Source organism: Hemiscyllium ocellatum, chromosome 11 (genome assembly GCF_020745735.1).
Source record: "Hemiscyllium ocellatum isolate sHemOce1 chromosome 11, sHemOce1.pat.X.cur, whole genome shotgun sequence".
Lineage (NCBI taxonomy): Eukaryota > Metazoa > Chordata > Chondrichthyes > Orectolobiformes > Hemiscylliidae > Hemiscyllium > Hemiscyllium ocellatum.
In genome coordinates this window covers 60,396,722-60,420,354 of record NC_083411.1, presented here as the reverse complement: position 1 = coordinate 60,420,354, position 23,633 = coordinate 60,396,722, and positions in this window count along the sequence as shown.

Genomic DNA, 23,633 nt, shown 5'->3' with positions numbered 1-23,633 from the left:
TAATTCCTTGTCAAGTATGATAATTGCAACTCATGTCCTTTTGACTAAACTTTCAGTGTGGTGCTGAGGGATTAATACAGTGCCTAATTGTTCATCACTGTCTTTAGGATTTGATAGTAAAGCAAGATACCTATCTTTACAGGTGAATGTAAAATAATCCGATTTTACGGGAGTTATCACAGTGTCTTGTTTGACATTTATTCTTCAAACAATACTAGAGCACATTATTTAATTTTCTAAGTTATTTGATGGCCTTTACTGTTTTCATTGTGCCATGTTTGATGACAAAATAGCTATAATTATACTTACACCTTGACATTAACATTGCTACAAAAGTATCAACTATTTTCTTTAGAGATGCAGCCCAGATGAAGAATTAAAAGAGATAGCAAGGGAAAATGTAGAATAGTTACAGTTGTAAAATATGTTAGCCTTTCTGAGCTGTACAAAGTTAAAAAGCACACAACACCAGGTTATAGTCCAACAGGTTTAATTGGAAGCACAATAGCTTTTGGAGCAATGCTCCTTCATCACCTGATGAATGAGCAGTGCTCCAAAAGCTATTGTGCTTCCAATTAAACCTGTTGGACTATAACCTGGTGTTGTGTGATTTTGAACTTTGTACACCCCAGTCCAACACCAGCATCTCCAAATCATTTCTGAGCTGTGACATCCTAGACACATTTTACTTAGATGGCTTTATTTCCTGGTATAAAATATGTTCTCTAAATGTGATGTGTAGCTCAGGTTTTCTGCTGAATTGAAATCTTGAGTGAAAAGTTGGTGAAAGGACATGTCTACTGCAATTGAAATGAGCTGGCCCCTTGTTTTGTTGATTGTCAGCTTAATCTTCATGCTGGAGGTGGTCTCTGGGCAATTTTTTCCCCGTTCTAATTAAGAGCTTACAATCTGGAATTTGGGTAGGTTTCATGCTTCTTCAAGAGTTAAATACCTCGAGGCTTTCTCAGTTGAAGAATGCCAGTGAACATGGATATTCATGAAATGAAGGCATTTCCGCAGCTTCCAGAAAAGCAAGTACTCACATCAACAATGTAATGTCAATGGATCTGAGCAAGATTGACATTCAGTAGATGAAATTCTTACCTGTTACAAATATGTCCTTTGATTAAAGAACCTTGGTGCATTATATCTATAACTCACTGGTCATGGGGGAGTTTTGTCATTTTGTCAAATTGTAGAGCCCTGCTATGTCTTTGTCATTTTCCAGTGGAGAGTTGGCTTGTTGGAGTAAATGATGCATCCATGACTTGTTTAATGCACACAGCTATTTGTTATTATCACAGGGGTAGCCTGGAATAGCCGCTATGTATCAGAAATTCAGGGTAGTTTTTTCCGTATGCAGTAGTTGGAAATGAGGCGTCCATTGAAATCTTCTTTAACATCCATGGTTTATTCATTCCTTGGTATTCCGCACTTCAAGTTTTTAATTAATCATTTGGTAGTCATTTAGAATTTGAAATTGCAGAGAAAAAGACACACTTTTTTAAAGTTGTTCAGCTAGAGTCAAGGTATGTGCAAAGGGAGATTCAGCTGGCATCTGTAGCTAAATGGCCTGTGCAATAGTGGCCAGTTGTCATTAACAAAGGTCTTCTGCTTGGCAATAACTATGTGATTGACTAGGGTGGCATGGTGGCTCAATGGTTAGCATTGCTGCCTCAGAATACCAGAGACCTGAGTTCAATTCCAACCTCAAGCAATTTGCACATTCTCGCCGTGTCTGCATGGGTTTCCTTCCACAATCCATAGATGTGCAGGTCAGGTGAATTGGCCATGTTAAATTGTTAGGTACATTTGTCAGGGGTAAATGTAGGAGAATGGGTCTGGACTCTTTGGGCTTGTTGGGCCAAAGGGCCTGCTTCTGTACTGTAGGGAATCTAATCTAGTGACTGCTCGGGAGCTTGACAGTGAATGCTATCTCAGTAAGTCGTAATATGTTAAGTAAGCTGAATATGAAAAGAATTATACTGACAAACAATTTAAGATTGGTAGTCAGGCACATAATGTGGTTCACTTGCATGCACTGGACGCTACATATCTTAATACACAATGTCCTTTTTTAGCAGAACTAAGCAATGTATACACACACTGCACCTGTTTCAATTCAATAAAATAGATGACATCTTTTCTCTGGTTAATTTCTCAAGGCAATTCCTTGATCAGTCGACCTGCCTGGTTTAAATTTTAACTGATGCTTGGTAGTTAACTATCCGACCTCATTAATTGGTTCATTCTCCATGGTAACACCTCCCCCAAACGAAGTCTTGCCAATCAACCAGAATGTCAACAACTCAGAAGCTTTTTTTCCCATTTAAGTGATAGATCCCATATAGAATGGGCCACATGTGCTATATGCCAAGACTGACACTGGTATAAGTACATAAGTCTTTACACATCTTTCATGAGATCTACTCAGGAAAGTAGCACAACATGATGCCGTCTATGCATGATACACTTTCTGAGCAATTATACAAGACATTCTGGCAACAGACTAATTCACTAAGCTTCCTTTTCTAAGTGAGTTTTGAGAAGATTTGTAGCTCAGGTTGGGGTTCTGGATCTAGGTTTGCCCACTGAGCTGGAAGGTTCATTTTCAGACATTTTGTCACCATACTAGGTAATATCTTCAGTGATCCTCTGGACGAAGCATTGCTGATGCCTCCTGCTTTCTACTTATATGTTTGGTTTCTTTGGATTGTTGATATAATTTCCATTTCTTTTTCTCAGGGGTGGTAAATGGTGTCCAAGTCAATGTGTTTGTTGATAGAACTCCGGTTAGAATGCCATGCTTCCAGGAATTCTCATGTGAGTCTCTGTTTGGCTTGTCCTAGGATGAATGCGTTGTCCCTGTCAAAGTGGTGTCCTTCCTCATCTGTATTTAAGGATATTAGTGAGAGAAGGTAATGTTGTTTTGGGCTAGTTGATGTTCGTGTATCCTGGTGACTAGTTTTCTGCCTGTTTGTCCAATGTAGTTTTTGTTACAGTGCTTGCATGGTATTTTGTAAATGACATTAGTTTTGTTGTTGTCTGTATAGGGTCTTTCAAGTTCATTAGCTGTTGTTTTAGTGTGTTGGTGGGTGTGTGGGTTACTATGATGTCTATAAAGACAACAAGCATAACTAATGTCATTTACAAAATACCATGCAAGAACTGTAACAAACAGGCAGAAAACTAGCCACCAGGATACATGAAAACCAACTAGTCACAAAATGGCATGACACTTTCTCACTATTATCCTTATATGAGGAAGGACACCACTTCGACAGGGACAACACATCCCACCAAGGGAGGGAGTTCCTAGATATTCTTACAGAGCATGGGTTTGTGGAAAAACACTATGTTGTTGTATTTGGCCTCGGTCATACGTTTTTAAGAATAATAGTCAAGTCCTCCAAAGAAACAGATTCATGCTATCACTGCTCATGTCAGTATCTTTCATGCCCCCAAGAATCTATCCTAGGTGTCCTCCTGTTTCACATTGATATGCTGCTTCTTAACCACATTATTATCAAAAAGATATATTGTCAACACTTAACTCTACCTAACCACAATCTCTCTTGACTGCTGCACTGTTGCTAATTAATGATCTGTCTGACTTTCAAGATTGGGAGAAAATGAGGACTGCAGATGCTGGTGATCAGAGTCAAAAAGTCTGGAGCTGAAAAAGCACAGTCTGTCAGGCAGCATCCTAATGAAGGGCTTTTGCCTAAAATGTCATTTCCCCTGCTTCTCAGATACTGCCTGACTGTGTTTTTCCAGCCCCACACTTTTTGACTCTGACTTTCAAGAGCAGAAATTTTCGCCAGTTAAATATTGAGAAAACTGATGTGCCATTCCAAACTCTGTTCACTAGCTATGGTTCATCTCTCTCCCTCTTTCTCTCTAGCAACTATTTGAGACCAAAACAGATTGTTTGCAACTTTGACCTCATATTTGACCCCAAGAAGAGCTTTCAACCACATACTCATGCATTGCTCAGACCATCTTTTTCCAAAGATCCAATTTTATCCGCTACAGTTAATCTGCTGCTGAAAAAGGCAGAGTTTTGAGAGTACTCAGCGGCCCCAGAGTTCTTTGCAAGTGGTAAGGCAAAATGAACAAAAGAAGCAATCAAAACTAAAACTGGATATATAGATTGTACAAACACTGCATTAATGACAATGCTTGTAAGAAAGCTATAGTGCACATTAAATGCCAACACGGTGACAAAGTTACAAATAGCTACCTCCTCACCATGTGCAATTCACAAAAAGAGAAGCCAGGAATAATTGACGGTGCTAATGTATAGTCCTGCATGATATGAATTGGGGGTCAGTTTAGCTCAGTTGGCTGGATGGTTGGCTTACGATGCAAGGTGGTGCCAACAGCAGGAGTTTGTTTCCTGCAATATACAAGTAATCTGTGATCATTGGTAACACATTTTAAAGCTGAAAATGTGTTGCTGGAAAAGCGCAGCAGGTCAGGCAGCATCCAAGGAACAGGAGATTCGACGTTTCGGGCATAAGCCCTTCTTCAGGATATGTGTAAGTTTATTTCAAAGGTGTGGCCATTGTCATTTCCAGCTGTAATTTCACTAACTTTATGTCGAAGTCTGTGAATAAGACTTAGTATGAATTCATACTAATCAATATCGTAAGCTGAAAGGATTATTCCTTGTCCCTTATATCTCTCTCTGAGGGTTGATTTGCTTACTGGGCTGGATGACTAGTATCTGGGGTAGAATAAAATGAACAATGGACATTCAAATCCTGCACATAAAGGATTGAATTTTTGCTTTGCTATGCTTAATGCAGACAAGTATCCTTCAAATTGTATAACCACACGGAACTCTGCAACAGACAGACATGTCTGTGGTCCCCATAGATTATGCCTAAAATCACAGTTCTTTTTAATAATAATAAATACATGTTAATTTAGAGTCATAAAATCATTTAGCATGGAAACAGACCTTTTGGTACAAATCATTCATGCCGACCAAGTTTCTCAAACTAAACTAGTGCCACTTGCCTGTGTTTGGCCCCTATCCCTCAATCATGTCCAATGTTGTTTAAATTTTGTAACTGTGCCTGTATCTACCACTTCCTCTGGCAGTACATTCTACATATGACCCTCAAGTCCCTTTTAAATCTTTCTCCTCTCACCTTTTGAATTCCCCCACTCTTGTTAGATTATAAAGACCAAGTTGCGTTTTAAATCACCCGTGGTGAAATTTCTTGCTACTGTAATAGCATGAGCTAATCACGTCACTTATGCAGGCGATCATCATACGTGTTTCCTGTAAATATCAATGTCAATGTGGTCTGTAAATATCCCTACAGAAATCCTCAAATAGCAGAAACAATGTTGTCAGTCATTTTCTGGAATGAATATGGCTTTTTAACCACATGTTGAGACTCTCCTCTTCCCAAACCCATGGAAATTGACCATCAATGATTAGTGAGGAAATGACTGTGAGTAGGACACTGGAGGGTTCCCAGGCGGAAGATGAGGCGCTCTTCCTCCAACCGTCGTGTTGTTATGTTCTGGCGATGGAGGAGTCCAAGGATCTGCATGTCTTCGGTGGAGTGGGTGGGAGAGTTAAAGTGTTGAGCCACGGGGTGGTTGGGTTGGTTGGTCCGGGTGTCCCAGAGGTGTTCCTTGAAGCGTTCTGCAAGCAGGTGGCCTGTCTCCCCAATATAGAGGAGGCCACATCGGGTGCAGCGGATGCAATAGATGATGTGTGTGGAGGTGCAGGTGAATTTGTGGCGGATATGGAAGGATCCCTTGGGGCCTTGGAGAGAAGTAAGGGAGGAGGTGTGGGCGCAAGTTTTACATTTCCTGCAGTTGCAGGGGAAGGTGCCGGGAGTGGAGGTTGGGTTGGTGGGGGGTGTGGACCTGACGAGGGAGTCACGAAGGGAGTGGTCTTTGCGGAACGCTGATAGGGGAGGGGAGGGAAATATATCCCTGGTGGTGGGGTCCGTTTGGAGTTGGCGGAAATGACGGCGGATGATACGCTGTATACGGAGGTTGGTGGGGTGGTAGGTGAGAACCAGTGGGGTTTTGTCTTGGTGGCGGTTGGAGGGGCGGGGCTCAAGGGCGGAGGAGTGGGAAGTGGAGGAGATGTGGTGGAGTGCATCGTCAATCACGTCTGGGGGGAATCTGCGGTCCTTGAAGAAGGAGGCCATCTGGGCTGGTATTGGAACTGGTCCTCCTGGGAGCAGATGCGGCGGAGACGAAGAAATTGGGAATATGGGATGGAGTTTTTACAGGGGGCAGGGTGGGAGGAGGTGTAGTCCAGGTAGCTGTGGGAGTCAGTCGGTTTATAGTAGATGTCTGTGTTGAGTTGGTCGCCCGAGATAGAAATGGAAAGGTCTAGGAAGGGGAGGGAGGAGTCTGAGACAGTCCAGGTGAATTTGAGGTCGGGATGGAAGGTGTTAACCTACTGTTAGTTCTTGGATTATGCCACTCTCCAGTGATAGGTCACTGAAAAAACGCAACTTCCAGCTTAGGAGCAAAGATCAGTTTATGTGAATTAAAGCTGAAAGAGAAAATAAAATGTTTGAAAGTATGACTTTCTCTGTACATACAACAATGTGCTTCTGTGAAAGTATAGTCTTTGTTGCTTTTTTATTCAAGGTTGTTTGAGTTTTGAACCATTAAAAGAAAAAACAAGGAAAATTTTCTGATTTATAGCTGTCTTGGGCATCCATTATCACAAAGGTGATTCCTTAAACCAACACTCCCCATCCAGGGACTGATAATTGTAGGGAAACTGTAGACCCAGAATTGCAAGTGACAATTTTCAATACCATAGTTTTAATGATGGGCAAATTGTTAGCCTCAGTATAACATAATTGTGTTCAAGAGCTCTTTCGGTGCTGTGCATCAAGAAATTAGTCCCAGACCATGTGTATAATTACAAAGAAACTTAGAATTTTTATAGCCTTGTATGTGACAAATGATGGCTTCTATCTTGATATAATCAGCATTGGCATGTCAAAAGAATTGGTGAGGTGATAATTTAAGTTTTTCTGTTGTTATAAACCACTGAGAGAATTAATGATCTTTCGCAGCATTGCCCATTTAAGCTCTGTATCCTAAAATCCTAGCCTCTTTCGATTCAGATAGAAATTACACAAATATATCAACTAACTAAGAATGCCTTTCTTGTAAACCCAGCAAGTGATAGATACTGCAACCTGCCTCCCGCCATCCTGAGGAAATCCAATGATCACTGTTTAACACTGTAATGTGGAAATAGAATTCTTTAATACCATATATTTTCTATTGCAACAAACAATGTCAAATTCAAAGACTGAAACATTCTACAGCTTAAAGTATCTAATGCTAATATCAAACAACAGAACGTGAGATAGATGCTAAAGGAAAATTCTTATATTTTTATTACTTTTCACTGCCTACTTTATCTACAGTCTCAAGGCAGCACCTTCTTACCTCAGCACGCACACGCACACATACACACACACACACACACACACACACACTGCACACATACACAAATGCACTTATGCACAGACACACGTGGGCAGACATAATATTTAAAATCTGATTGAAGATTTGTAGCTCGGGTATCCGTTGTTGTGGTTCTGCTCGCCGAGCTGGAAGTTTTTGCTGCAAACGTTTCGTTCCCTGGCTAGGGAACATCATCAGTGCTGTTGGAGCCTCGTGTGAAGCGCTGCTTTGATGTTTCTTCCGGTATTTATATTGGTTTGTTCTTGCCGCTTCCGGGTGTCAGTTTCAGCTGCAGTGATTTGTATGTGGGGTCCAGGTCGATGTGTCTGTTGATGCATGTTCTTGCCGTTTCTGGGTGTCAGTTTCAGCTCTAGTGGTTTGTATATGGTGTCCAGGTCAATGTGTCTGTTGATGGAGTTTGGGGATGAATGCCATGCTTCTAGGAATTCTCTGGCTGTTCTCTGTCTGGCTTGTCCTATGATAGTGGTGTTTTCCCAGTCAAAGTCCCATTCCTAGACGTGTTAGTAGAGAGAACACCCAACGGAGAATTCACCACAAGGGTACACAGGAAACCAACACACACAGACCAAGTCTTAAACTATGAAAGTAACCACCCCAACACACACAAACGAAGCTGCATCAGGACACTATTCAAAAGGGCCACAACACACTGCAGTACACCAGAACTGCGAAAAGAGGAAGAGGAACATCTATACAAGGTATTCGCCAAAAACGGATACCCACGCAACTTTATCACCAGATGCCTAAGGGATAGACCGAGGAACGAGGACATGCCACAACCAAAAGGACTAGCCACTCTACCATACGTCAGGAGCGTCTCAGAACTGACAGCCAGACTACTGCGACCCTTAGGACTCATAACATCCACGCTCAGACAACAACTCACTAGAACAAAGGACCCAATACCCAGCATGAGCCAAACTAACGTAGTTTACAAAATACCATGCAAGGACTGCACAAAACACAATATAGGACAAACAGGAAGACAGCTAACAATCCGCATCCATGAACATCAGCTAGCCACAAAACGACACGACCAGCTATCTCTAGTAGCCATACACTCAGACAACCAGCAACATGAATTTGACTGGGAAAACACCACTATCATAGGACAAGCCAGACAGAGAACAGCCAGAGAATTCCTAGAAGCATGGCATTCATCCCCAAACTCCATCAACAGACACATTGACCTGGACACCATATACAAACCACTAGAGCTGAAACTGACACCCGGAAATGGCAAGAACATCCATCAACAGACACATCGACCTGGACCCCACATACAAATCACTGCAGCTGAAACTGACACCCGAAGCGGCAAGAACAAACCAATATAAATACCGGAAGAAACATCAAAGCAGCGCTTCACACGAGGCTCCAACAGCACTGATGATGTTCCCTAGCCAGGGAACGAAACGTTTGCAGCAAAAACTTCCAGCTCGGCGAGCAGAACCACAACAGACATAATATTTTCATTTCGAGAGCTCTCTGGAGAAGATTGCTTATTTGGTATCAACTCATATCAAATTATATGGAATTTTGTAGCATGGCCTGGTCCTCTGTATCTGGCTCCATTTCCATTAAATCTGATTGGACCTTTTTATTGGCACAGGTGGAAATGGATGTTAATGGACCAATAGGCTTAGTTTCCAACAAGGCAGGTTCATTTTCGATACTTGTCAAAGAAGAAAGAGTATTCCATCGATGCATTTTTGTCTTAACATGTTTCTTTTCATTACAACGCATACGATCTCCATGTTTGTTTGAATGACGCTGCAATTGAACAGCTTTTACATCATATACGTCATCAGATGCAAAATGTCTTTTTCCTGTGGTTGTGTATTTTATTTCTTCTGGTTTACCTTTGATGCATTCAACAGATTTGATGTCCAGTCCTGTGCCAAAAAGACTTGGACTTATCTGCACATTTTGTTTTGCTTCAATCCCCTTAATTTTAGCAGACTCCAACCCTACCAAGAAAACAAAAGAAAATATTTAATTTGTTGACATATTGTTTATCCTTTCTCCAAACATCAAACAACAGTGACTAGTCAACAGAGCAGTTTAATTTTCATCTACATGACTCTTAGCATATACATGTAATCACTGGCCTCTATTGTTAATTGATTTTCAACCTGTATTAAAATAAGTTCTTGAATATACCAATAGAGCTATACAAAGAAGAACTGCCCTATCTTAAATAAAATGAATTGAATAATGGATAAGGAGCAAAACCTCAAGTTTCTATCTTCCTTTCTATTTTATGATCAGCGTATCAAATGTATTTTTTGTACTAGAGTTGCCCCTTGAAATGATTTATTCCAGTGATTCTAGGGGCACATTAGGGTGAATTTTTATAAGTGGATTTTTCAATGGAACAAGGATTCATTGGTTAAATGCTTGTGCCCTTGCCAGTATTGTGCCTCAATGGGAAGATATACCAAAATCACAAATGTACTCTTGTTCTGCAACCATACCTAGAATATCATGCTGCTAAATGTCCACTATCCTGACGATAGTTACAACACTATCTTCCTACATAGTCTACAGGTTCAGCTCTCTTTGAGACAGTAGACTGAACTAGGGTTTGGCTGCTTGGCAACAAGGAATGTTACACGGTTAATGACAATTTCAGCGCTCAACAACATGTCTTTTTTTTTCAATGAAAGCTATGTTGCAGTTAGGAGCCAACCACTAATGTCACAAGGAAATGGCACTTCTGCTTGCTCTGCTTAGGTTCAACAGGTCAAGCTTTGCTAGAATGTTGCTGTGATTCATGATGGCCGACTCCCTCCTTCACAATTTGGACAGTTGTAGATCTAGGAGTTGTAGATGCTGGAGATCAGAGTCGAGGATGTAGTGCTGGAAAGTACAGCACATCAGGCAGCATCCGAGGAGCAGGAGAATCGATGTTTTGGGCATAAGCCCTCCATCATGTGCCCAGGTCCTGATGGACTTTATTCAAGAATATTAAAAGAAATGACTAGTCAGAGTGCGATGCAGGAAAATGTAAAATAACCATTTGTAAGTAACTTCCATCTATCAGATCTTTAAAATTAAAATTAATACATCCCGGCATCATGTTTGAATACATTAGTGTCTCTAACTTGGATGTTCGTAATTCGGGGACCTCCCTTCCACCCCACCCCCCAACACACAGTGAGATAGTTGTTGCCTTAGTTTTAATTATCTATATTTCCTGAGATTCAGGAAAAATTCTATTAAACTGGAATACAGTTAATTGTAATTTCTTTACTCAAAATGGGAGGAGAGCAGGAAGCAGGGAATAACAGGCTTAACATCAGGGAAAATGTCAGAAGTTATAAAGAAGTTATAACAGGCCACTTGGATAAACTCTCAATAATCAGGTACATCAACGTGGTTGTGTGAATGGGAAATCACATTTAACCAATCTATTAGAGTTCTTTGAGGAAGGAACATGTCCCATGGATAAAAGGGAACTGATGAATGTATTGTATTTCGATTTCCAGAAGGATAAGTGTCTGTCAAAACCACAGCTCAGAATATCAACAATACTGGGGACATTTTTAGTCCTTAATTCTCGATAAAATTTATTCTCCTCTGTTTCCTTATCCTTATACTCCCATCACCTTACAAAAAAGTAAAAGAGCCTTTACTTTAATTGTTTCTGTACCTGCATGATAACTTTCTGAGTTCCATGCACCAGTACACCCAAGTCTCTCTATACACGAATATTCAAACATTTTACAGATTTACTTTGCCATTCTTACTATGAAAGTGAATAATTTCTCATCCACACGGAATCACAGAATTGTCATGGTACAGATGGATACCCAATTGGCCCATTGAGTCTGCACTGGATGTCTGAGCGTTTTTATCCTAGTGTCAGACTCCTGCCTATTCTCCACAATGCCGCACATTTGTTTTCAATTTAAATAATTGTTCAATGCCCTCTCGAACGTTTTAATTCACCTTCCCTCCATCACACTTCCAGGCAGTGCATTCCAGATCCTAACTATGTGCTGCATGAATTTCATTTTTCTCACTTTTTGCTTTTTTTGCAAAATGCCTTGAAGGTGTACCCTCTGGTTCTCAATCCCTTTAAGAGCAGGCACAAGTTTCTCCCTGTCTATTCTGTGCACACCACTCACAATTTCCAAAACTTCTATCAAATCTCCCAACTGCCTTCTCCTCTCCAGCAAAACAGTCTCAACCTCTCGGATCTATCTTCACAGCTGAAATTTCTCATCACTGAAACTATTCTCATAGGCCTTTCTGTACTCTGTCCAATGCATTCATATCCTTCTAAAAGTGTGGCACCCAGAACTGTATGCCATCCTCCAAATGAGATATAACCAGTATCCTGTATAGGTTCAGAATAGCCTCCCTGCTCTTGACCCCTATATCCGTATTAATGAAGACCCGATTACTGCATACTTCATACCAGCTCTTTCTACTTGTCATGGCTCCATTAATGAATTATGCAGACAAACAACTGGTTCTTTCTGCTCCTGCAGACATTAAAAATCGTATCTCTTATAGAATCACAGTCATAGAGATGTACAGCAAGGAAACAAACCTTTGGTCCAACTCGTCCATGCCGACCAGATATCCCAACCCAATCTTTCCACTACTTCCTCTGGCAGTTCATTCCATACATGTACCACCCTCTGCGTGAAAAAGTTGTCCCTTAGGTCTCTTTTATATCTTTCCCCTCTCATCCTAAACCTATGCCCTCTAGTTCTGGACTCCCCCACCAGCGAAAAAACTTTGTCTATTTTGTAAACCTCTATAAATTAACTCCTCAGCCTCCGCTGCTCCAGGGAAAACAGCCCCAGCCTATTCAGCCTCTCCCTATAGCTCAAAATCTCCAACCCTGGCAACATTCTTGTAAATCATTTCTGAACCCTTTCAACTTTCCGATAGGAAGGAGATCTTATATTGTCTGCCCATTTCTTTCCTACCAAACTGCACCACCCACACCTTTCTACATTGAATTTATCTGCCCTAAATGCCCACGTCACTAAGTTGTCAATGTTTTCTGAACTGTCTTCTTACATCTATAATTCTTCTGAATTTTGTAACATCTGCAAGCTTTGAAAATATCTCCTGCAAAAAAAATCCCCAGTGTCAACCAAAGGGGAGCACTATTGTAAACCTCACTCTAGATGAAAATCTGTTTCCTGTCACTCAATCAAGAATAAAATGGACAGCAGTAATCACATCCTCAAGAAGCTTTAATAAATTAATTAAACCATTTCCTTTTCATAAAACCATGTTGGTGCTGTCTTATCCTTTTATATTGTTCTAAATGCATTATTATGACTTCCTTAATGATAGTTTCCAACATTTTCCCAGCAACTGTTGTCAGGGTAACTACCCTGTTCTCCCTCTCCCTTCTTTCTTGAAGAGCAATGTTACATTTGCCTACTTCTAATATGCTGGACTGGTGTTTTTAAAATGGAATTTTGCAAAATCATAACTTTTGCACCCACTATCTCTATAGCTACCTCTTTTGAAATCCCAGGATGTAGATCAAGAGAGTTTAGGATTTGTTAGCTTTTAGTCTCTTAAGTTTCTCTAATTCATTTCCTCCACTAATATTAATCACTTTTACATTCCTCACCCTTGTTAGCTCCTTGATTAATCAACAGTTCTCCTATGTATTTGTGTAGTCTACTGTGAAGATGGGTACAAATAATAATTTCTCCTGTCTCTTCCTCCAAGGGACCAACATCTATTTTAGCCACCCACTTCCTTTCTTCACAAATTTAAAAACTTTTCAGATTTTCTTTTAAATTCCTGGTTAGTTCATTCTCCTGTTCTTTTTACACTTCTCGCCTGGCTTTTGATCACCCAGTTTTTTTTCTAAACACTCCCAACTCTCAGCCTTTCAACTATTCTTTACAACCTTATAACCTTATCCCATTCACTGATCAACTACTACCATTGGTCTCCTTTTTACTATCAATGAGTTGGACTGGGGTGTACAAAGTTAAAAATCACACAACACCAGGTTATAGTCCAACAGGTTTAATTGGATGCACTAGCTTTCGGAGCGACCCTCCTTCATCAGGTGGTTGTGATGAACCATCTGATGAAGGAGCAGCGTTCCAAAAGCTAGTGCTTCCAAATAAACCTGTTAGACTTTAACACACTGTTGTGTGATTTTTAACTTTTACTATCAACTCTCTTTTCAAAGACATTACTGAATCTTCCTCCACCACCACCAACTGCATATTAAGGTTTTCCATGTTCTCTTCTGTTACTTCACCAGTCATTTTAAATTTTTTTTTGTATCTGCCCTGTCTAGATCGCTCTTCCTTTCAACATCACTTCTTGAAGGTGAACAGTCTCACTTGTACAACCCTGCTGATCAAATTTGAATCCCTTATACCTGCGACCAATCTTATAAATCTTTCCTACACCCGTTATCTCTTGAAAGCCATGATTACATCTATTTCCACCACACCTTCAGGTAACATGTTCTGGATCGAACACACTCACCATATAAAAATATTAAATCCATTACATGTCATCTGCCACATGTCTGTCCATTTCACAGCCATTTCATATCCTCTTAAAGCTTACACTGAAGTCTAAAATTTATCAAGAAAAACAGTGATCCTATTTTTTAACCATGGGAAACAGCAGTGATCACTTTCTCCCTCCAGTCCAAAAAGTGTAATTACTGCTACCCATTTAGAGTCCCTCAGACATTTCATTTTTATGTATTCCAAGGTTTTCAAATTTGACAGCAAACCAACTTTGGGATACCTTATCAAACCTGAAAATGTGTTGCTGGAAAAGCGCAGCAGGTCAGGCAGCATCCAAGGAACAGGAAATTCGACGTTTCGGACATAAGCCCTTCATCAGGGATCAGGATACCTTATCAAACACTTTATATACATTACATTAACTGCATTACCCTCAACAATCCTCTTTATTCCCTCTTATACAAGTTATGTAAAAATTATCTGCCTTTAAACATACTGAATAGGCTGGGGCTATTTTCTCTGGAGCATTAGAAACTGAGGGTGATGTTATCAAAGTTTATAAAATCATGGTGGGCATGGATAGGTAAACAGACAAGAATTTTCCCCACGGTTGTAGAGTCCAAACTGGAGGGCAGAGGCTTAAGGTGAGAGGGGAAAGACGTAAAAGGGACCTACTGGGCAATTTTGTCATGCAGAGAGTGGTGTGTGTATGGAATAAGCTGCCAGAGGAAGTGCTGGTACAATTGTAAGGCATTTGGATTGGTATATGAATAAAAAGGGTTTCGAGGGATATGGGCCAAGTGCTGGCAAATGGGACTAGATTAATTTAGGATAGCTGGTTGGCATGGACAAGTTGGACTGAACAGTCTGTTTCCGTGCTGTATTTCTCTATGCTCTAAATTGATGCTTGCTTTACATAACTCACACTTATCCTAGTACTGTTAATTCTGAGCCAGATTATCATTTCAAAAAACTTTCCCACCACCAAAGTCAAACTGGCTCTCCATTAGGGAACATTGTTCTCATCCCTTTTTGTGATGATCAAGGGCTGTTCTGGATTTTGGTTTTGGAAACTAAGCAGGGCAGATTCAAGAAGTATCAGCAGGAAAGTACTTCCATAATAGTGACCACGATTTCACTAAACTGGTCTGGAAAATGATCAAAGGCATACCAAGGGTAAAAAGTTTTAATTTGGAGAAAATTTTTTTAGTGAATTCTTCTATTTTTAGTGAAGTATAATTTTCTTAAATTGTTTTATCTGTTTATTTCTTTAGAAACTGAATGACTTTACCAGGGATTAATTGTCTCGAGATTAAAAGCTTTGTAATTCTCAGATATGTCAATTACTTAAAATTGACTTTTTCAAATGAGCTCAACAATGGGACTAAATTGAATTTTTTCTGAAGATGCAATTTTTAACTTGTGGGGATGGCAATAATTTCATCATTGCCTGTTTAATTCAGATTCTTCACATCACTGGAACTCAGTACCTGTTCCTCATGTGTCATCACTAGTCAGGTATATAAAGGTGCATTGGTAACATGTAATAAGTGAATTAAAATAAACACAGAATATATTTTAATTATTCATCATTCTTAAGTATGTTTGAAAATGTGTTCAAATATATTTTGGATTTCATTTAATTTGTTGTATGGGGTAAATGGAAGCAAGTGGAAACCTGATTGTCATCTGTCCGACCTACCTGCTTCAGTTTCACTGAATTTGATGTCACCTGAACCTTCCAGATGAGTAACCTTTTCAGCTGCATCGAAAAATTCGTCAGGGGGAGGATCCAGAATCGGGATAGTGAGGACCTCACTGTATAAGTCCCCATCAATAGCAGGTGGTAACTCAGTGAGCAGGCCATGACTTGTCAAATTCCAAGACTTGTCCCCTTCTGCAGAACTGTCGTCCTCGTTCCTGGGGCACTGGTTGCAAACTTCTGCAGTGCATGGGTTCTCACTTTGGCTGAGGTCAGGAATAGAGCAAACCACCTTTGTAAAACATGCAAAGCATTTAGAAAGGGTCGGAGTAGAGGCTAAGGAGTCTGCTGAAGGTTGTTCAAAACTGTCTTTCAATTCCATGGTACAGTGCTTCTTTGTAACTGGCTCACCATCACTCTCTTCAGTGTTAGAATCTTTGTCATCATCTTCAGAAATCTCACCATGTGAGTGTGGAGCTGAAGTCTCCGTTTGCAGTTCGTCCATAGAGTCAGCAGAACAGCTTCTATCACAAAAGTCTCCTCCCTGACTTGTTGCTTCATCATTCAGATCAGACACATCCCCTGTGCTGCAACTGGTCTCTTCCTGGATATTCTCCCGTAAGCAGTCACTGTCTGTAGCCTCACTTTCCGAGTTCTCAATGTCCTCATTTTCTTCAGTCAGAGGCCCTATGAATCCATTTCTCAATTTGTGGTTATCTATAGATTGAATGTCTGATGATGACTCTGAATCACTTAATCCTTGGGCTTCGTCACCTGCACAGTAAAAAAGTTACATCTAAGATCAGATGAAGGAACCATCTAATATTTTGTTAAAAACTGAATTCTGCCATCTTAAAATGCCCTCCTGGAAATTAGGAATGGGCAATAACTGACATCCCATTAATGAGTTACAAAAAATTATAAAAACTTCAATGATTAACTTCTATGCTCTTCCTTTCTGTTTAAGTTATTTATTTTGCTTGAAAATGTTTGTTTGGATAAGTTTCTTCACGAAAACAGGATATTCCTGTCTGCAAGGAGTTAGTTGAAGGAAATACCTGGGGTGGAGCCTTTAACTGTTAAAGTTTCAATATTGAAGTCATACCAATTGTACGTGTTCATTCAGCTTCAGGACACCACTCAAATACAGTGCCAGGCTATTATTCATGATTTAAAAGGAAAAGTAGTAACTTTTACAGTAAGTAAAATTTGATATCCTATTTCTTGATCAATATTTCTGATTGAGACATTCCTTGAATAAGCTTTCAACACTTTCTTGATCCTACGGATACATATGATAAAATGTAAGTTCCTACATTCTGGAATTTTAACAAGACCTATCAGCAACTGAAACTCACCTAACTGGCATAAAGTCAGAGTGAGCAATGCCATTGGAAAATGTGAGTTGTGTCTCAACTGTGATTCACTCATCTCTCTCAGATCACTGCTACTGATATCATTCTGAGAGGGAAACGTGTTTAAACTGACATGAGTTTATTTTCTATCATAACTTCATTGCAAAGAGTCACTGTCTGAAAGTGATGCCAATAATCACAAACCTCGCTAGTGCTCCACAGAACTGATCAGTCTAATGGAAGGATTGTCTTGGACATGAAAATTGTTACCATCCCTTAGGTACAACACCCACAGGAGCTGAACAGTCCGTTAACCTCGATTTCTAATAATCTGCTCACATCTCAAAGGGTCTGAGAGAAGAGTCCTCCTGTCCTTTACATTGTGTTTTTTCATACATTAATTCATGTGATGAGGGCATTGCTGGATGACCAACATTTATTGCCCATCCCCAATTGCCCTTGAGAGGATGGTGGGTGAGCTGCCTTTTATCTTTACTGACTGTGTGGATGATATGTCATAGCAGGAAATGTACACTGAGAAAAGGAACTGAGCCTTTACATCCAGGAAATTGACTGAACGGAAAGCGAAGAGAAGAGGTAGGGCTTTATGACTATGTAAGCCCATACTACTTGGGGACAGATGTGAGTCACTTGGACAATAAAGTCTTCTCTGCCAATCAATACAACCATAATTAATCTATTTGTGCTTTAAATTCCATTTCCCCACTTCCATGTGATAACCTTTCATTCTCCTGCTTAACAAATATTAAAAAGGCAAAATACTTTTGCCTTAAAAAGGATTTAATGACCGCAGCCCCCAACAACCATCTGAAAGAAAAACACTCCTGAAGATTAGATTACTTATAGTGTGGAAACAGGCCCTTTGGCCCAACAACGACCCGCCGAAGCGCAACCCACCCATACCCCTACATTTACCCGTTACCTAACACTACGGGCAATTTAGCATGGCCAATTCACCTGACCCGCACATCTTTGGACTGTGGGAGGAAACCAAAGCACCCGGAGGAAACCCACGCAGACACGGGGAGAACGTGCAAACTCCACACATTCAGTCGCCTGAGTCGGGAATTGAACCCGGGTCTCAGGCGCTGTGAGACAGCAGTGCTAACCACTGTGCCACCGTGCCACCCACTCATCTCTGCTCTAAAAGATTGTATTCTTTTAAAAACTGTGACCTCTAATTTTTGATTCACCCACAAGAGGACAGGCCATTTCCATTTCCAACTTGTCAAGGATTGCACTTCTAAACTCCAAAGGAAACAAGGCAGTCTGCCCAACCTTTTCTCATAAGACAACTTGCACATTCCAGGTATCAATCTCAGAAAGCTCCTCTGAACTGTTTTAAAAACATTTATGGTCTTCCTTAATTGAGAAGACCAAAACTACATGAAATATTAGAGCTGTACTGTCATCAATTCCCTGGATAATTGAAGCAAAATACCTTTATGTTTACATTCCATTAGCCTTCATAATTATGTGCTGCACATGCAAACTAACATTTTGTGAATCATGCACTATCACATATAGATATCTCTGCTCCTTGAAATGGTGCAGTTGTTCTTACTTTAAGTAATACTCTGCTTTATTTTTATTCTGCTTGCAAACTAAATAATTTTTCCACATTATACTACATTGGCCTAACTTTTGGGCGGGGAAAAACAATGACTGCAGATGCTGGAAACCAGATTCTAGATTAGAGTGGTGCTGGAAAAGCGCAGCAGTTCAGGCGGCATCTGAGGAGCAGGAAAATCGATGTTTCGAGCAAAAGCCCTTCATCAGGCTTTTGCTCGAAACGTCGATTTTCCTGCTCCTCGGATGCTGCCTGAACTGCTGTGATTTTCCAGCACCACTCCAATCTAGAATCTAATTTTTGGGCGCTCATTCAATTGATTGACACCCATCTGAAAGCTCCTTATGTCCTCTTCACAACATACTTCCTCGCCCATCTTTGAGTCATCTGCAAGTTTAGCTGCCATGGCTTTCCTCCCCATATCTAAATCATTGTTCTCAATGCTGAGGCCCCAACACAGATTCTTCTGGGACTCATCATCCTGCCAATCAGAAAGAGAGCGTTTTCAAACACATTCTCTCTTTCTGTCAGCCAGTCAATCTTCTAGATATTTTTAATTAACCTGCTCAGTGATGTTATTACACATCTCTGGAGCAGATGTGACTTGAACCCAGCCAATCTTCTATCAATTCAAATATGTTAATATTTGGGTCCTATTTGGTGCAATAATCTTTTATGTGGCACATCAAATCCCACTGAAAACCCAAGTATAGTATCTCTACAGGTTCCATTATCCAAAGCATAGGCTAACACTTCAAAGATTGACATAAATTGATTAAGCACGATTTCCCTTTCACAGAATAATGCTGATTCTTCCCAAATAGCTAGAGTTGCGTCCAGCTATAAGCTCCTCAATAATGATTCTAACACCTACCCTGTGACAAGTCAATTGTTTCCTCTTTCCCTCCCTTCTTGAATAATGACATAACATTTGCTACACTTCAGTCCAATAGAACCTTATCCAAATCTATGAAACTTTGGAAAATCAACATCAATGCTTCGACTTTCACATTGGTCCCTCTGTTTAAGGACCCAGGATGAAGTCCAAATGAGCCTGAAAGCCTGTCAGCCCAGAGGTCTACCTGTTGGCTTCATCACACTTCCCTCTTCATTGTAATTTCACCAGGTTTCTCTCTCCCTTTGATTTACAGCTATTACTAGAGTGTTTTTGTCTTTTCTATAGTGAAGACAGAAGCAAATATTTGTTTAATTCAACTGCCATTTATTTATTATATATTAATTTCTCCCCATTCTCACTATCAGGAGGACCACTCACCTTACTTAATCTTTTCCTTTCTAAATACTAGTAAAAACACATTATCTGTTCTTCCTTTTCTAGTTAGCATCCTCTCATACTCTAATTTCTTTCCCTTGATTCATCTTTTTGTCATTCTGTGCCATTCCTTATCTTCTGTCCAATATCTGATCTGCTAATCATATTATACTTCTTCCTTAATCTCAGTACCTTCCTTAAATTCTTAAGTTGGCCATAGATGGTTTGTTCTTCCTTTGCAACTTCTTTTTTACAGTAGGAATATATTTACTCTTAAATATACTTATTTTGAAATATCCCTTAAATATCTAACCTTTACTTCTATATCAGTCTGTTCCTGAACTTAGTGTCCCAGTTCATCTTAGGTGTGCAGTTTTCGAGCATACATAATTGCCCTTTTTAAATTATAAAATATTAGTCTCAGACCCACTCATCTCCCTTTAAAACTGGATAGGAGATTCAATCTACCTAGAGATGCCTTTTCTCTGTGGCCAATAATTAATCTTGTCACGTTGCACTACACTAAGTCTGGTACAACAGACCAAGATGCCAGGAGAAACCCCTTCCCTTTTTTCCAAATAGTAGACAGAATTATCTAAGCTTTCCCAAGTCTTAATGTTCAGCACCCAGTCAGTGAGAGAGTCTTCAAGTGTTACTTGAAACTGCAACTTTCACACAGGATGTAAAGGTTGCCACTTAATAAAAGCTGACATTAACCAAGGATTCAATCAGTATTCAGAACATCCTTGTCGGATTTGGAATGTTAACAAATGGCAGAGAAAACATAGTTCTGCCTGGGGGTAGTGACAATAGAAACAAAATTCACATTTGGAAGTTTGCTTTCAAAGATCAAAGAAAACTTACAGCCCAGGAACAGGCCCTTCGGCCCTCTAAGCCTGAGCCGATCCAAATCCACTGTCTAAATCTATCGCCCAATTCCTAAGCATCTATATCCCTCTGCTCCCCACCTACTCATACATCTGTCCAGATGCACCTTAAATTAATCTATCGTGCCTGTCTACTACCTCTGCATTCCAGGCATCTATCACTCTCTGTGTTTCTTGGGCAAAAGTATGGCAGGAATAAAACTGGGATTCTTATTTTAAAAAGAAACAACTAATGTATTACCTTCTTCAGTTGTCTGACTTTGATAGTTGCCAGGCCAGATGAATATGGAGTCTGTTGAGTTCACATATAGCCTATGATATCCAGCAATCAAATACACAAGGTCTTTAGCATGACGAGTTTCCAGTACCAACGTCAGAGACTGTAAATAAAAACAGAGTCAGTAATTAAACTTTTCCACTAACAGACCTAACCTGAAAATGATATCAGCTCACTCATTTTAAAGATTTTGCTCAGCATTAGCTTCCTTGAATTTGCTGGGTGCAGTGTCTTCCCTCATTTGTTTTCCTTCATCTATAGCATGAAAATGTTGTACAATGCTGAAATTGCGAGTTGATAAGTGAGGGCAACAGGGAATCTGAGATCTGGGCAAATACTGGATAAAACAATCTATTTCTTTAACCACGAAATTCAAGGATTGAGAAAGAAGCAGGGACAATAGAGCAGGCAGGTGAATGAGGCAAATTGGGCTCAGAAAGAGAAACAAAGAATAAGAAAAATTGTTTGGATACAGACAAAAAAAAGAGAGAAAGGAGAAGTGAAAGCAAATGTAAAACGTTGCAAATTTCTAACAACATTTATTACAATTAGGAATAATATCTGGGGTTTGATTTATTCCTCTTCTGAATGGGAGAGGTGGATTGTATTATGAAAACCTAAACTTCATCATTAAAAATGTCTTGGTGTTGTCAAGTACTAACTATTGCCAACTTCCCGAACGGAAACTTTGCATTTATATAGCATATTTCAGAGCCACTAGACATCACTTTACAAACACGGATTACTTTTCAGATACAGTCACTGTTCCAATGTAGGAGTGGGATGAGTTCAATTAATCATTAATATTTAAATGCAACAATTTCTTATAACTTTCAGGCAAACATGTCACAGAAAAATGGGGCGCATTCAAGAAGGAAATATGGAGAGTACAGGGCCACCGTGTTCCAATAAAAGAAGGGGTGGGACCATTAAATCCTGTGAGCACTGGCTATCTAAGGATACACAGCAATGGATTTAGAGAATAAAGAGATACTTATGGCAGATATCCAGGACTGAAAACAGCTGAAATCCTAGAGGAGTGCTGAATGTTCAAGAGGGAACTTAAAATGGAGAATAGGAGACCAGAATTGGTGACATGAAGGGATACTAACAATTAAAATAGAAGGAAATCCTAAACTGGTTTACACTTAGAGTAAAAGAGTTGTGCCATTGGGACCACAGAGTAAGGCAGGGAGTCAGAGGATGTAGGTAGGATTCCAAAAGAATATTTTCCGACAGTACTCACTTGTGAAATGGACAATATGCATACAGAAATCAGGGAGAAGGTCTGTGATACAATTAAATAAATTATCATTGACAGAGAGAGCTCTGAGTGGTCTGGCTTAGAATTCGATAAATGTCCAGGGCTGGATGAAGTATATTCCAGGTTGGTGAGTGAGGCAAGGGGCGAAATCAGGGACGTTGCAATAATTTTCTATACCTGTCTGGCCCAGGAGAAGAGTCAGAGGACTTGAGGACAGCCAATGTAGTACTGTTATTCAAAAAGGAACAACGGATAAACCAGGAGCTAGAAGCCAGTCAGTCTAACCTCGTGCTGGAGAAATTTCTTGAATGATTCAGAGGAACAGAATTAATTTGTAATTGGAGAGGCAGGAATTATGACTCGAAGAGCCTGCCTTCCACTGATCTGCAGTGGCCTAGTCACTGCTGCCTTTGGAAATTACTCCGGTGTCAGCAGATTAGTGTCACTGGCATTCTGGGAAAACAGGCAAGATGGGCTGGCAGACAGGCAGAAATCCCACCTTTCCTTGGTAAATGTCCTTAGTACCTCCTCCCTTTCCTTCACTTCACTTTCTGGGCTTGATCAGATTGGCCTGGCCTGGCTGGAAATATGCAGAGACCTCCCTAGCTCAGGGCCGAGTTAAATTTCAGTCAGGTCTATTGATGTTGGGATCATGGACGTGCCAGTGCGGCTACGTACTAAAGCCATCTGCTGTCTGATTGACAGTGAGCAAAGGTAAGAGTCACCCGCAAGTAACTTCATTGCAAAACATTAGCAAACTGAGGATAGGAATAATTGCTGAACAAATGTTACTGCAGCACAGGTCACAGCAGCAAGGATTTGACCAGACAACACCCGTATCAGAAAATGTACTAAGTCCTTGTTCAAGCAAGCAGTTAGCATCAATAGCCTTTACCTTCACATCCACCAGGTCGATGTTCACCACGCTGATCTTCTCATACTCAAAGGTCAATTCCAACTTCTGGATGCTGTTGAAGTCTGTTAACTGGTTTATAATATTGAGTTTGCTGTTAACAACTTCGCTGATACCATATTTGGCTCCGACCAACAATGTGATAAATGATTCGCTGTCCTGCAGTTGAAGAAGTTGCATTTCATTAGAAACTTATTAAAGATGACAAAAAAGACTAGTTTAAAAAAATGAGCCAGTTTCTGGTTCTCCCTACGTACCAGAAGGGTTGCGTTAAAGGTTTTCCCTCCATATGCTCGAAGATCACTCAGTATGTTCAGGTAATTCAGCCGGACTTGTGCCGTGGATATCAGTTGCTTCAAACAGAATGAGTGTATTTTAATATACTGGCATGAAAAGTTATT